Genomic DNA, 14,716 nt, shown 5'->3' with positions numbered 1-14,716 from the left:
TAACTCCTCTAACAGGCCTCCCAGACTACCCTTTCTACAGGAGCCAAACTCCCCATATCCCAATACTCTTTTTTTGTTTTATTTTGTTTCTTGAGAGAGTGTCTTGCTCTCTAATAGAGACTCAAAGGTTCTGGGTGGTTGGACTCCCCAGTCCTGCCTTGCAAGGCTCAGGTGGAACTTGACTTGCCCAATGTTATGCAGCTAATAAGCAGAGAAGCCTCAATATCTGGCAGTTCAGTCAATACACAGCATATGAATAAACAAAGAGAATTTTGTCTTTTGCTTTTAATCCCTTATTTCTTCTTACTGCCTAAAATCCCAGCACTTTGGGAGGCTGAGGTGGGAGGATCACTTGTTTATAGTTTAAAACAAAGATGATAACAGCCCTTTCCCGAAACAAACCCTGGGGATTTAGACTGCCTTTGCAGTACTAACAAATTAGCCACAGGATTAGAAATTATGGTTTAGGAGTCATGCAGCTGGAGGCTACAAGACTCTGACTCTCCCCAGATTGCTTCTGGGGATAAAACCACTACTGCAAAACCTAAGACCAGGGAGATATTTCACAGATATTTTGCAGATCCTGCACTTGACGGATCAGCTGGTACCACCCAGATCAATAAACTGGCTGATCTAATCTTGGTGGCCCCCCACCCAGGAATTGATTCAGCGCAAGAAGACAGCTTTGACTCCCTATGAGTTCATCTCTGATCTGACCAATCAGCACTCCTGGCTCACTGGCTTCCCCCCCCCACCAAGTTGTCCTTAAAAACTCTGATCCCTGAATGCCTGGGGAGATTCACACAGCCCACTCTTTGTGAATTACTCTTTCTCTATTGCAATTCCCCTGTCTTGGTAAATGGGCTCTGTATAGGCAGTGGGCAAGGTGAATCCATTGGGCGGTTACAATCACACCACTACACTCCAGCCTGGGCGACAGAGCAAGACCTTGTCTAAAAAAAAAAAAAAAAAAAAAAAAAAAAAAAAACCCACAAAAACTGGGCGAGGTCGCTCAAGCCTGTAATCCCAGCACTTTGGGAGTCCAAGGCAGGTGGATCACCTGAGGTCAGGAGTTTAAGACCTTAGGTAAGCCTGGCCAATATGGTGAAATCCCATCTCTAATAAAAATACAAATATTAGCCAGGCGTTGTGGTGTGTGCCTGTAATCCCAGCTACTCAGGATGCTGAGGCAGGCGAATTGCTTGAACCTGGGAAATGGAGGTTGCAGTGAGCTGAGATCATGCCACTGCACTCCAGCCTGGGTGACGGAGCAAGACCCTGTCTCAAACAAACAAAAAACAGGAAAATTTGAACACTGACTGGATATTTGATGATATTAAGAATAACTGTTGGGCCAGGCGCGGTGGCTCACGCCTGTAATCCCAGCACTTTGGGAGGCCGAGGCGGGCGGATCACGAGGTCGGGAGATCGAGACCATCCTGGCTAACACGGTGAAACCCTGTCTCTACTAAAAAATACAAAAAAAATTAGCCGGGCATGGTGGCCGGTGCCTGTAGTCCCAGCTACTCCGGATGCTGAGGCAGGAGAATGGCGTGAACCCGGGAGGTGGAGCTTGCAGTGAGCCGAGATCGCGACACTGCACTCCAGCCTGGGCGACAGAGCGAGACTCCGTCTCAAAAAAAAAAAAAAAAAAAAAAGAATAACTGTTAATTTAAGTGTAATAAGGTTACTGTGATTAGATTTTTTAAAGGTTAAAGCCTTCTGTTACTTAAGATCATGTGTTCTTGGGCTTTCAGTGCAATAGAAATTGACATGAGGCTGAAAGATTGTTCCCAGACAAGGCTTGTTAGAGCTTATGCACAGACATAACGGAGAGCACTACCTGACTAACTCTGCTTTATTAGGCAATCAGGGGTAGAGTATGCAGGTTGGGCTAAGCAAAGCACATGAGGGGTAGAGTATGCGGGTCAGCCTTATCTGGTTTTATTGAGTAATGGATCACCCACCTGGTGGTCTGGCTAACAGCAACAAGGCTGTAAATCAATTGTTCAGCATTTCTTCCTGAGGTGGGACACTCCACAACCTTAGTTTAATATTTAGATTTCCTAAAGCCAGTTCCCGGAATTCTTTTAAGTAAAAGGCAAGGTTAAACATTATGGGCCGGGCGAGGTGACTCACGCCTGTAATCCCAGCACTTTGGGAGGCGGAGGCGGGCGGATCACGAGCTCAGAAGATCGAGAACATCCTGGCTAGCACGGTGAAACCCCGTCTCTACTAAAAATACAAAAAAATTAGCCAGGCTTGGTGGCCGGCGCCTGTAGTCCCAGCTACTCAGGAGGCTGAGGCAGGAGAATGGCGGAGAACCCGGAAGAGCCGAGATTGCGCGCCATTGAACTCTAGCCTGGGCGACAGAGCAAGACTCCATCTCAAAAAAGAAAAAAAAAAAAATTATGAAAGAGGTGCTGTGTCCCATTCTTATTATACCTCACTTCCAGCCCTATGCTACTAGATTTGGGGTAAAAAGACTGGGTTCTGGGTTCCAATGGGCCAATCAAGGCCTATTTATATGAAGAAGTGGAGCTGGCTGGTGGCAAAGGGAATAGGCTAGTGAGGTGGTGGTGTCCTACAGCAGAGGCCTTGATGCTGGTGCATGCTGCCTGTACGGTACTTGGAGAACTTGCAGCAGATAAGTTGACCTGAACAGTTGCTTTGTTTTGTTTTGTTTGTCCATTGAAGCATTTTATTTGTACATGTGTATTACATCCCTAGAAAAAGAATCCCAGGATTTTACCCGCTGTGTGTTTTCATTTTGCTTCTTCATGGCCCGAGATGTCAGGTGAGGTTGTCAGTACAATGAAACCAAACAGAGGTGAAAGGAAGAGATTATTCTGCCATTTTTCTAGATCTTTGAGCTATATGTCGAATCTGGGCCTGATCACTCCACACTTGTGTAACCTTGCCTGAGAGGTTCTCAACAATTTTCCCAGCTCTGTGATCATCGATGACCTCAAATTTGCCAATGTTCAAATTTGAACATTTGAACATGCTTCATCATCACAGTGAGAAACCAGATGTTGTCTCTGCAGCACAGCCTAATTAGAACCTGGCCTTTGCCTCTGTCTTCAGCATTGTTGATGCTCTTGAGAACATCCGCCAGGACATTTATGTGCACCATTATGGTGGCACAGTAAGACGGCAGAAAGAGCTTCTTGTTGTTGTTTTTAATTATTATTATTATTTTTGAGACGGAGTTTTGATTTTGTTGCCCAGGCTGGAGTGCAATGGTGCGATTTTGGCTCACTGCAACCTCCACCTCCCGGATTCCAGCGATTCTCCTGCCTCAGCCTCCCAAGTAGCTTGGACTACAGGCACGCACCACCATGCCCAGCTAATTTTTGTATTTTCGGTACAGTTGGGGTTTCACCATGTTGGCCAGGGTGGTCTCGAACTCCTGACCCCAGGTGATCTGCGCACCTCAGCCTCCCAAAGTGCTGGATTTACAGGCGTGAGTCAATATGCCTGGCCTTTTTAAAAAAATATTCATGAAGTATTGTAAAATTCTGTCCACTGGTAACTAATATTTGAGAACATTTACAATATTAATGGAATTTAAAGATAAGTTATGTGTATATTTTATTTTACATTTCAATACATCTTAATAGGAGATAGTAAAAATAATTACGGTCACAATTATAATGGCAAAAACATATAAATGTTTGGTGTTAGAATATCTATATACAATTCAGTTTTTGGTATAAAGTTCTTTGGTTGCCAAAAAGAACATTAGGTTTACTTCATTAACAGGAATATGTGTTAATGCTGGTATGGCCTCTTGGTATTTTTTTGTTTTGTTTTGTTTTGCTTTTTGTTTTTTTGTTTTGTTTTGTTTTGTTTTGAGGAGTCTCGCTCTGTCGCCCAGGCTGGAGTGCAGTGGCGGGATCTCGGCTCACTGCAAGCTCCACCTCCCAGATTCACGCCATTTTCCTGCTTCAGCCTCCCGAGTAGCTGGGACTAAAGGCACCCACCACCACGCCTGGCTAATTTTTTGTATTTTTAGTAGAGACGGGGTTTCACCATGTTAGCCAGGATGGTCTCGATCTCCTGATCTCGTGATCCGCCCGCCTCGGCCTCCCAAAGTGCTGGGATTACAGGCGTGAGCCACCGCACCCAGCCCTTGGTATTTTTTTTGCTGTTAATTTTTGGAATAGTTGCGTGTGATTTTACGAATGGAGTTGAGTGGAGAGAGAGATACTCATTAATTTAGTTCCAAAAAAGAGTACATAACTGGTTACTATAGTACTAAGGAGGTAGACAGGTAATGCAACTGCCCAATATTTTTGAGGCCAATAATTTAAGCCTGAAGAATTTAGCCAGGATTCAGGAGCCAAAGTCCATAGTAGACAAGGCATGAAGCCAAATTGGGAGTTGAAGAAAAGAATAGAGCCATACATTGCTCTTTCTGGCAATGGTAATGGTGAATTCTCCATGACTATCCTATGGCTTTAGACAATCTCGGCGCTGGGTCTTCTGTGCCAGTGATCAGGGAGCTGCAGGAGGGGGAGAGAAGAAAAAATGAGGGAGGCTGGGCGTGGTGGCTCACGCCTGTAATCCCAGCACTTTGGGAGGCCGAGGCAGGCGGATCACGAGATCAGGAGATCGAGACCATCCTGGCTAACATGGTGAAATCCCGTCTGTACTAAAGATACAAAAATTAGCTGGGCGTGGTGGCAGGCGCCTGTAGTCCCAGCTACTCGGGGAGGCTGAGGCAGGAGAATGGCGTGAACCCGGGAGGCGGAGCTTACAGTGAGCTGAGATCGCGCCACTGCACTCCCGCCTGGGTGACAGAGCGAGACTCTGTTTCAAAAAAAAAGAAAAATTGAGGGAAAGGTGAACATGCCATGGTGCCCCACCTCCATCCCAGTCACCCTAGGGCAACCAGTTTCCCAGTTTCCTGAGCCTCAAACATATATCTATTTTTAAACCAATCTGCCTAAAAAGGTGACTGAGGTCTGAAAGATTCCCTTTTCTTACCTTTACCTGCCTTTTCCTCAGTCTTTCTTTTTTTTTTTTTTTTTTGAGACGGAGTCTCGCTCTATCGCCCAGGCTGGAGTGCAGTGGCGCAGTCTCGGCTCACTGTAAGCTCTGCCTCCCGGGTTCACGCCATTCTCCTGCCTCAGCCTCTCCGAGTAGCTGGGACTACAGGCGCCCGCCACCACGCCTGGCTAATTTTTTTTGTATTTTTAGTAGAGACGGGGTTTCACCGTGGTCTTGATCTCTTGACCTCATGATCCGCCCGCCTCGGCCTCCCAAAGTGCTGGGATTACAAGCGTGAGCCACCGCGCCCGGCCCTTCAATCTTTCTTTTCCCACTTTGTAAAATGATGACATTTCTGAACTCATTTTTTTTTTTAACGGAGTTTCACTCTTGTTGCCCAGGCTGGAGTCCAATAGCGTGATCTCGGCTCACTGCAACCTCCGCCCCCAACGTTCAAGCGATTCTTCTCCCTCAGCCTCCCAAGTTGCTAGGATTATAGGCGCCCACCACCACACCTACGTAATTTTTTGTATTTTTGGTAGAGATTGGGTTTCACCATATTGGCCAGGCTGGCCTCCAACTTCAGACCTCAGGCGAGCCACCTGCCTCGGCGTCCCAAAGTGTTGGGATTACAGGCGTGAGTCACCGCACCCAGACTTCTTAACTCATAGGGGTATTTCTGCTGGGAAAAATCTGGTTGAGCCCAGGAGTTTGAGACCATCTTGGGCAACAAAGTGAGACCTTGTCTTTACTAAAAAGTAACCCATTAGCTGAGTGTGATGGCACACACCTGTAGTCCCAGCTACTTAGGGGGCTGAGGTGGTAGGATCACTTGAATCCAGGAGTTTGAGGTTGTAGCAAGCTGTGATTGTGCTACTGTACTCCAGTCCAGCCTGGGCAATGCAGTGAGACTCTGTTATTAAAAGACAAACAAGGCTGGGCGAAGTGGCTCACGCCTGTAATCCCAGCACTTTGGGAGGCCGAGGCGGGTGGATCACCTGAGGTCAGGAGTTCGAGACCAGCCTGACCAACATGGAGAAACCCTGACTCCACTAAAAATTAGCTGTGTGTGGTGATGCATGCCTGTAATCGCAGCTACTTGGGAGGCTGAGACAGGAGAGTCGCTTGAACCCAGGAAGTGAGGTGGCGGTGAGCTGAGATTGCACCATTGCACTCCAGCCTGGGCAACAAGACTGAAACTCCATCTCACAAACAAACAAACAAACAAACAACAACAACAAAAAAACAAGACAGGCGCAGTGGTTCACTCCTGTAATCCCAGCATTTGGGAGGCCTAGGCAGGCGGATCACTTGAAGTCAGTTCAATACCAGCCTGGCTAACATGGCAAAACCCTGTCTCTGCCAAAAAATACAAAAGTTAGCTGGACGTGGTGGCAGGCACCTATAATCCCAGCTACTCGGGAGGCTGAGGCAGGAGAATTGCTTGAACCTAGGAGGCGGAGTTGCAGTGAGCTGAGATCTTGCCCCCGCACTCCAGCCTGGGTGAGGACTGAGACTCTGTCTCAAAAAAGAAAAAAAGAAAAAAAAAACAAACAAACGCCCGGGGGCGTGGGGGCTCACATCTGTAATCCCAGCACTTTGGGAGGCTGAAGTGGGCGGATCACCTGAGATCAGAAGTTTGAGACTAGCCTGGCTAACATGGTGAAACACCGTCCCTACTAAAAATACAAAATTAGCCAGGTGTGGTGGTGCAGGCTGTAATCCAAGGTACTTGGGAGGCTGAGGCAGGAAATCTCTTGAACCTGGGAGGCAGAGGTTGCAGTCAGCCAAGATGGCGCCACTGCACTTTTGTTTTTTATTTTTTAAAGAAAAGTATAGAGAAGCAGGCCGGGCATGGTGGATCACGTCTGTAATCCCAGCACTTTGGGAGGCTAAGGCAGGCGGCGGGTCACCTGAGGTCAGGAGTTTGAAACCAGCCTGGCCAACATGGTGAAACCCCGTCTCTACTAAAAATAAAAAAATTAGCCAGGTGTGGTGGCGGGCACCTGTAATTCCAGCTACTCGGGAGGCTGAGGCAGGAGAACCCTTGGAACCCAGGAGGCAGAGGCTGCAGTGAGCTGAGATTGTGCCACTGAGCTCCAGCCTGGGTGACTGAGGGAGACTCCATCTCAAAAAAAAAAGAAAAATATAGAGAAGCAAACATAGATTACCTCAAATACTTTGATGTACATTCCTTCAGATTTTTCAGATTTTTTCTACGTACATATGTGCTTATATAAAATATGAAATGTTTACATCTGTGAACTTTCTTTCTTTGAGGATTTTTTGTTTTTTTTGACAGGGTTTTGCTCTGTCACCCAGGCTGGAGTGCAGTGGCGCAATATCAGCTCCCTGCAACCTCCACCTCCCAGGTTCAAGCAGTTCTCCTGCCTCGGCCTCCAGAGTAGCTGGGATTACAGGCACCCACCATCATGCCCAGCTAATTTTTGTCTTTTTAATAGAGACGGGGTTTCACCATGTTGGCCAGGCTGGTCTCAAACTCCTGACCTCAGGTGATCTGCTCACCTTGGCCTCCCAAAGTGCTGGGATTACAGGTGTGAGCCACCGTGCCCAGCCTCTTTGGGGATTTTAATCAAAGTTGAGTTATATAAAAATTAATTGGGGAAGAATTACATATTATTCAAGCTTTACAGCAATGAAGATGAAATCTCGGGAAGTTACTTAACTTGCTTTGTGCCTATTTCCTGTAAAATGAGAAATACTATGGTATCAGCCTCATAGAATTGTTGATTAAATAAAGTCAAACATGCAAAGGTGCTTAAAATTGTGCCTATGGCATAGTAAGCCTTCCATACATTTTATTTTTATTTTTATTTTTATTTTTTTTTGAGACGGAGTCTCGCTGTGTCGCCCAGGCTGGAGTGCAGTGGCGCAATCTCGGCTCGCTGCAAGCTCCGCCTCCCGGGTTCACGCCATTCTCCTGCCTCAGCCTCTCTGAGTAGCTGGGACTACAGGCGCCCGCCACCACGCCCAGCTAATTTTTTTGTGTTTTTAGTAGAGACGGGGTTTCACAGTGGTCTCGATCTCCTGACCTCGTGATCTGCCCGCCTCAGCCTCCCAAAGTGCTGGTATTACAAGTGTGAGACACCGCGCCTGGCGTAATTTTTTTTTTTATTATTTATTTTTTATACGAGGTCTCACTGTGTTACCCAGGCTGAAGTGCAGTGGCACAATCTCAGCTTACTGCAACCTTTGCCTCCCAGGTTGAAGTAATTCTCTTGCCTCAGCCACCCTGAGTAGCTTGGATTACAGGAATGCACCACCACGGCTGGCTAATTTTTGTATTTTTAGTAGTGATAGGGTTTTGGCATGTTGACCAGGCTTGTGTTGAACTCCTGACCTCAAGCAATCCACCCACCTCTGCTTCCCAGTGTTGGGATTACGGACGTGAGCCACCGTGCCCAGCCCATAAATGTTTACTATTAACATTGTTAATGCCATCATTTGTTTAAACTTTTTAAAAATTTTTATTATTTATTTATTTATTTATTTATTTTGAGATGGAGTCTTACTCTGTTGCCCAGGCTGGAGTGCAGTGGCACCATCTCGGCTCACTGAAACTTCCACCTCCCAGACTCGAGAGATTCTCCTGCTTCAGTCTCCTAAGTAGCTGGGATTACAGGCACGTGCTACCATGCGCAGCTAATTTTTGTAGTTTTGGTAGAGACGGGGTTTCACCATGTTGGCCAGGGTGGTCTCGAACTCCTGACCTCAAGTGATCCACCTGCCTTGGCCTCCCAAAGTGCTAGGAATACAAATGTGAGCCACCGTGCCTGGCCTCATTCTTTAAATTAGAGATGAGGTCTCACTATGTTGCCCAGGCTAGTCTTGAACTTCTGGGCTCAAGCGATCCTCCCATCTCAGGCTCCCTGGGATTACAGGTATGAGTCACCACGCTCAGCTATTTAAACTTTTTGCATGTTTTTTTTTTCTCTGAAATAGATCTTACACATTTTTTTCGTAGATATTATTATTGAATAGCTGGGTACAGTGGCTCATGCCTGTAAGCCCAGCACTTTGGGAGGTCGAGACTAGAGGATGGCTTGAGTCCAGGGGTTCAAGACCAACCTGGACAACATGACGAAACCCTATCTCTATAAAAAGTATAAAAATTACCCAGGCATGGTGGTACGCACCTGTAGTCCCAGCTACTCAGGAGGTTGGGGTGGGTGGATCATGTGAGCCCAGGAAGTTGAGGCTACAGTGAGCTCAGAATGCACCACTGCACTCCAACCTGGGTGTTGGAGTGAGACCCTGTTTAAAATGTATATATATAATTCCTGAGTAAAATTGTAAAATTGATGTTCATTACTATTGTAAATGATACTTTTCCCCTAGTCTATTCCTGATATGTAGGAAAGCAGTAGCTGATAGTCTATGGCTCATATAGTAGTTCATAGCCTGGCAGTAGTTCATAGTCTAGCATTGAAACCGCCTTTGCAAAATTATGACTGAGACAGTGAAAGAGATCTAACCTAATCAACTCTATCTTGCTTCTAACCTCCAAGCTGTCCCTGTTCATTCCTGGGCATAGGCTGAACTAACTTTGAGAGAAACTTAATTTATAGTTTAAAACAAAGACAATGACAGCCCTTTCTCAAAGCAGACCTCCTTCTTGCTGGGGGCCTAGATTGCCTTTGTAAGACGAATGCTAGCCACAAGATTAGAAACTATGGTTTAGAAGCTGGGCACAGTGGCTCATGCCTGTAATCCCAGCTCTTTGGGAGGCTGAGGCTCTTTGGGATCATTTGAGGTCAGGAGTTCAAGACCAGCCTGGCCAACATGGTGAAATCCCATCTCTACTAAAAATACAAAAATTACCCGGGGGTGGTGGCGCATGCCTGTAGTCTCAGCTACGAGGCAGGCAGAGGCAGGAGAATTGCTTGAACCCGGGAGGTGGAGGTTGCAGTGAGCTGAAATTGTGCCACTGCATTCCAGCCTGGGCAACAGAGCAAGACTCCATTTCAAAAAAAAAAAAAAAAGAAACTATGGTTTAGGAGTCATGCAGCTGGAGGCTACCGAGTTCTGACCCTCCCTGAACTGCTCCTAAGATCAGTGCTTGAGATATTTTGCAGACCCTGCAATTGATGGATCAGCAGGTACCACCCAGATCAATACCACCCAGATCAATACCCTGGCTCATCTGATCTTGTGGCCCCCACCCAGGAACTGACTCAGTGCAGGAAGACAGCTTCAACTCCTTATGTTTTCATCCCTGACCAATCAGCACTCCTGGCTCATTGGCTTCCCCCAGCCCACCGAGTTATCCTTAAAAACTCTGCTTCCCGAATGCTCGGGGAGACTGATTAGAGTAATAAGAAAACTCTGGTCTCCCACACAGCTGGCTCTGCATTAATTACTCTTTCTCTATTGCAATTCCCCTGTCTTGATAAATGTGCTCTGTCTAGGCAGTTGTTGGGAGAAAAGCTGAGTGTTGGGAGAGAAGCTGAGGCAGGGCTTGCATGTGTGCTAGACTTGCTGGCTCCTTGCTTCTAGCACTGCCTTTTTTTTTTTTTTTTTTTTTTTTGAGACGGAGTCTCGCTCTGTCGCCCAGGCTGGAGTGCAGTGGTGCGATCTCGGCTCACTGCAAGCTCCGCCTCCCAGGTTCACGCCATTCTCCTGCCTCAGCCTCCCGAGTAGCTGGGACTACAGGCGCCCGCCACCACGCCCAGCTAATTTTTTTTTTGTATTTTTAGTAGAGACGGGGTTTCACCATGTTAGCCAGGATGGTCTCGATCTCCTGACCTCGTGATCCACCCACCTCGGCCTCCCAAAGTGCTGGGATTACAGGCGTGAGCCACCGCGCCCGGCCTCTAGCACTGCCATTATCTCAAGCAGCCATATGTTTCTCATTCACTTGATACACTGTTTCCTTTCAACCCCCACATCCTCACCACCTGTTTCTTTGTTGGATTACCAATAAATAGCGTGGGCTCCCAGAGCTTGGGGCCTTTGCAGCCTCCACAATCGCAATGGACCCCTGGTCCCACTTCTCTCTCTCAAACTGTCTTTTTCTCAATCCTTTGGCTCCACCGACTTCATTGTCCCCACGACCTGGTGTTGGGTCTGATCACCCCAACATTCCTGGCTCCCAACGTGGGGCGACAAAGACCCCAGTGAAGCAACGCTACAGCATGTGAAAGCAGAGGACACATCTTCAAAGGATAGCCGAGGACATCTAAAAGAAGCTTGACAGGAAAGCTGAGCACTCGGAAGAACCAGAGTAACAATGGGACAAAGTGAAAGCAGACATTCTGCTTATTTACATTTCTTAAGGCATTTATTACGAAGAGGGGGAGTAAAAGTTAGTACTCAGAATTTGTTATCACTGTTTAGTACAGTAAAGCAGTTTTGCCCAGGGTTTCCTGAACAAGGGACTATGGAGTTGGACGAATGGGAGAGAATTGGAAGAGATTTTAAAAAGGCACATAAAGAGGGAGCAGAAATTCCAGTTTTCATTTGGTCAGTGTGGGTGCTAATGAAGACAGCTCTTGAGCCATTTCAAACAGATGATGAGGCAGATTCAGATGAGAAAGAGAAGGACAAGTGTCAAAAACTAACTTCAGATTCTGAGTGTTAGGGACAGCTACCGGAGGAGATTAAAGAAAAGAAAGGAAAACTAAAAAAAAGGATGTTTTACTAGCCCATCGCTTCCACCTGCTGAATTAAGTGAATGGCCACCTCCTGTCTCTCCCCTTAATAGGCAAGAAAATAAATTAGCTGAAAAACTTACTGCCCTGTAGTTGCAACATGAAAACCTGGAGCGATCGGTGGTGCTATACAAAATTCTATTCAAAAAGTTACAGCCAAGGGAGACCTTGAAGCATGGCAATTTCCCATTGCTATAATCCAGCAAGGAGGACAGAATATAACTAATTGGGCCGCTTTTCCTTTAAAGTTACTAAAGGAATTTAAGCAAATCATTAATATGGACCGAACCCTCCTTTTGTGCAAACTTTATTTAAAAATATGACTCTTGATAATAGGTTAACACTGTATGATTGGGATAGTTCGACAAAATCTGTTCTCAATCTCAGTACTTGCAGTTTAAAACCTGGTGGGCTGATGAAGCTCAAACTCAAGCAAAGGAAAACATACAAGCACAGCCACCTGTGCCTGTTTCCTTTGAACAGTTAATGGGAGTTGGCCCTAATTGGGGTCGGTTAGAGAATCAAGCAGTGATGGAGGATGTTGCCATTGTTCAGCTGCGCTGTGTGTGCTTACAGGCGTGGGAAAGGATAAATGTTACAAGGGAAAAATATCCTTTTTTCAGTTCTGTCTGACAAAGACCTGAAGAACCATATATTGATTTTATTTCTTGGTTCCAAGAGGCTGTGTATAAAGCCATAACTGATAAAATGGCTCAGGATGTTGTAATACAGCTTCTTGCATACAGTAATGCTAATGCAGAGTGTCAAACTGCTATTAGACCCCTGAGAGGGAAGGCTCATTTAGCTGAATATATTAAGGCTTGTGATGGCATTGGAGGTAACTTACATAAGGCTACTGTTTTAGCGTGGGCTATGGCTGGATTAAGAGTAGGAAGGAGTATGCCCCATTTCTCAGGCTTTTGCTTTAATTGTGGGCAATTTGGACACACAAGAAAGGAATGTAGAAAAAGAAATCAAAAGGCAAAAACTACTGCTATCAATCAACAGAAAAGTCCCGGTATATGTCCCAGGTGTAAGAAAGGCAATCGCTGGGCAAATCATTGTCATTCTAAATTTAGCAAAGATGGACAACCTATTTCAGGAAATGGGAAGAGGGGCCGGCCTCAAGCCTCTCAACAAACTGAGGCATACCCGGCACAGCCAGTGCCCTTGCAAATGTACAGTTGTCCCCTGCCTCAGCAGGCAGTGCTGCCATAGACCTCTACAGCACAATTCCCATCTCCTTACTTCTTGGGGAGCCACCAAAGAAGGTCCCCATGGGAGTTAGGGGACCCTTACCCTCAGGAACAGTCGGTCTATTACTTGGAAGATCTAGTCTAAATTTAAAAGGTGTTACTGTACATACAGGAATAATTGACTCTGATTATACTGGAAAAATTAAATTAGTTATTAGTTCCCCGACTCTGTGGTCTGCCTCCCCAGGAGAGAGAATTGCTCAGTTGTTGCTGTTACCTTACATAAAGCTAGGAAGCAGCACAGTGAAAAGAATAGGAGGCTTTGATAATACTAATCCAGCAGGAAAGGCTGCGTATTGGGTTAATCAAGTGTCTGACAAAAGACCTATTTGCACAGTAACTATTCAGGGAAAAGATTCTGAAGGACTAGTAGATACTGGAGCTGATGTCTCTATTATTGCTATAAATCAATGGCCCCGGCACTGGCCTAAGCGAAAGGCATCCATTGGTATTTTTGGAGTAGGAGCTGCCTCAGAAGTTTTTCGAAGTTCTTTGATTTTGCCATGTCAAGGGCTGGATGGTCAGGAAGGGACAATTCAGCCTATCATTACACCTCTTCCTGTCAATGTATGGGGTGGAGACTTACTGCAACAATGGGATGCTGAAATATCTATTCCTACGGATCAATATAGTAATAATAGTAGACAAATGATGAAAAATACGGGATATCGCCTGGGAAAAGGACTAGAAAAAGATAAATGACCAATCAGAACCTTTAGAATTAAAAGGGCAAACAGATCGGACCGGATTGGGGTGCCATTTTTAGGAGCGGCCATTGTTGGGCCTCTGGCTCCCATTCCTCTTGTTTGGCTAACTGCCAAACTGGTTTGGGTGGAGCAATGGCCGCGGAAACAGGAAAAACTGGAGGCTTTAAAAGAACTGTTGCAGGAACAACTGCAAGAGGGACATATAGAACCTACTTTCTCCCCTTGGAATTCTCCTGTATTTGTCATTAAGAAAAAATCCGGTAAATGGAGAATGTTAACAGATTTAAGGGCTGTTAATACTGTGATTCAACCCATGGGCACACTACAACCAGGGCTGCTCTCCCCAACAATGATCCCAAAATACTGGATTGAATGTGCCTTAATTCGAAATGTGACTGATGAACAACTTAATCTTTTATTTCATTCTTTACAGCAAGCAATACAATAAAGGCATTCACCTTTCTGTATCACTCATATGAGAGCACGTAATAACCTCCTTGGCCCTTTAACTAAACTTAATCAAAGGGCGGATGCATTGTTGTCTGCAGCCTTTGCTGATGCACAAACATTTCATTCTTTAACCCATCTTAATGCCGCAGGCATTAGAAAAAGATATGGTCTATCATGGAAACAAGCTAAAGCAATTGTGCAACACTGTTCTGCCTGCTAAGTCCTGCATCTGCCACATCAAGGACCAGGAGTTAACTGTAGAGGTTTATCTCCAAATTCCATCTGGCAGATGGATGTAACACATATTCCTGCTTTTGGAAAATTGTCCTTTGTTCATGTTTCAGTAGATACCTATTCACATTTTATCTGGGCCACATGTCAAACAGGGTAAGCTACAGCTCATGTTAAAAGACATCTTTTATCTTGCTTTTCAGTTATGGGAATCCCAGAAAAAATCAAAACTGGTAACAGCCCAGGATACTGGGTAAAGCCATGGCTACATTTTTTCAACAATGGAATATTACCCATACTGCAGGTATTCCGTATAACTCACAAGGACAAGCAATAGTGGAAAGAGCTAATATAGTACTTTAAAAACTCAAATACAAAAGCAAAAGGGAGGGGACCAGGAATATAA

General features: G+C 45.7%; 1 pseudogene; it reads right to left on the bottom strand.

Annotated features, from left to right (window-relative positions):
• Positions 1 to 3,703: 3,703 nt before the first annotated feature.
• On the bottom strand, positions 3,704 to 4,448 carry LOC100591977 (annotated as a pseudogene).
• Between the last annotated feature and the right edge of the window lie 10,268 nt (positions 4,449 to 14,716).

The sequence above is a fragment of the Nomascus leucogenys genome, chromosome 5, assembly GCF_006542625.1.
Source record: "Nomascus leucogenys isolate Asia chromosome 5, Asia_NLE_v1, whole genome shotgun sequence".
Classification (NCBI taxonomy): domain Eukaryota; kingdom Metazoa; phylum Chordata; class Mammalia; order Primates; family Hylobatidae; genus Nomascus; species Nomascus leucogenys.
The sequence above is the reverse complement of the archived record's forward strand: the minus strand, read 5'-3'. Positions and strand labels throughout refer to the sequence as shown.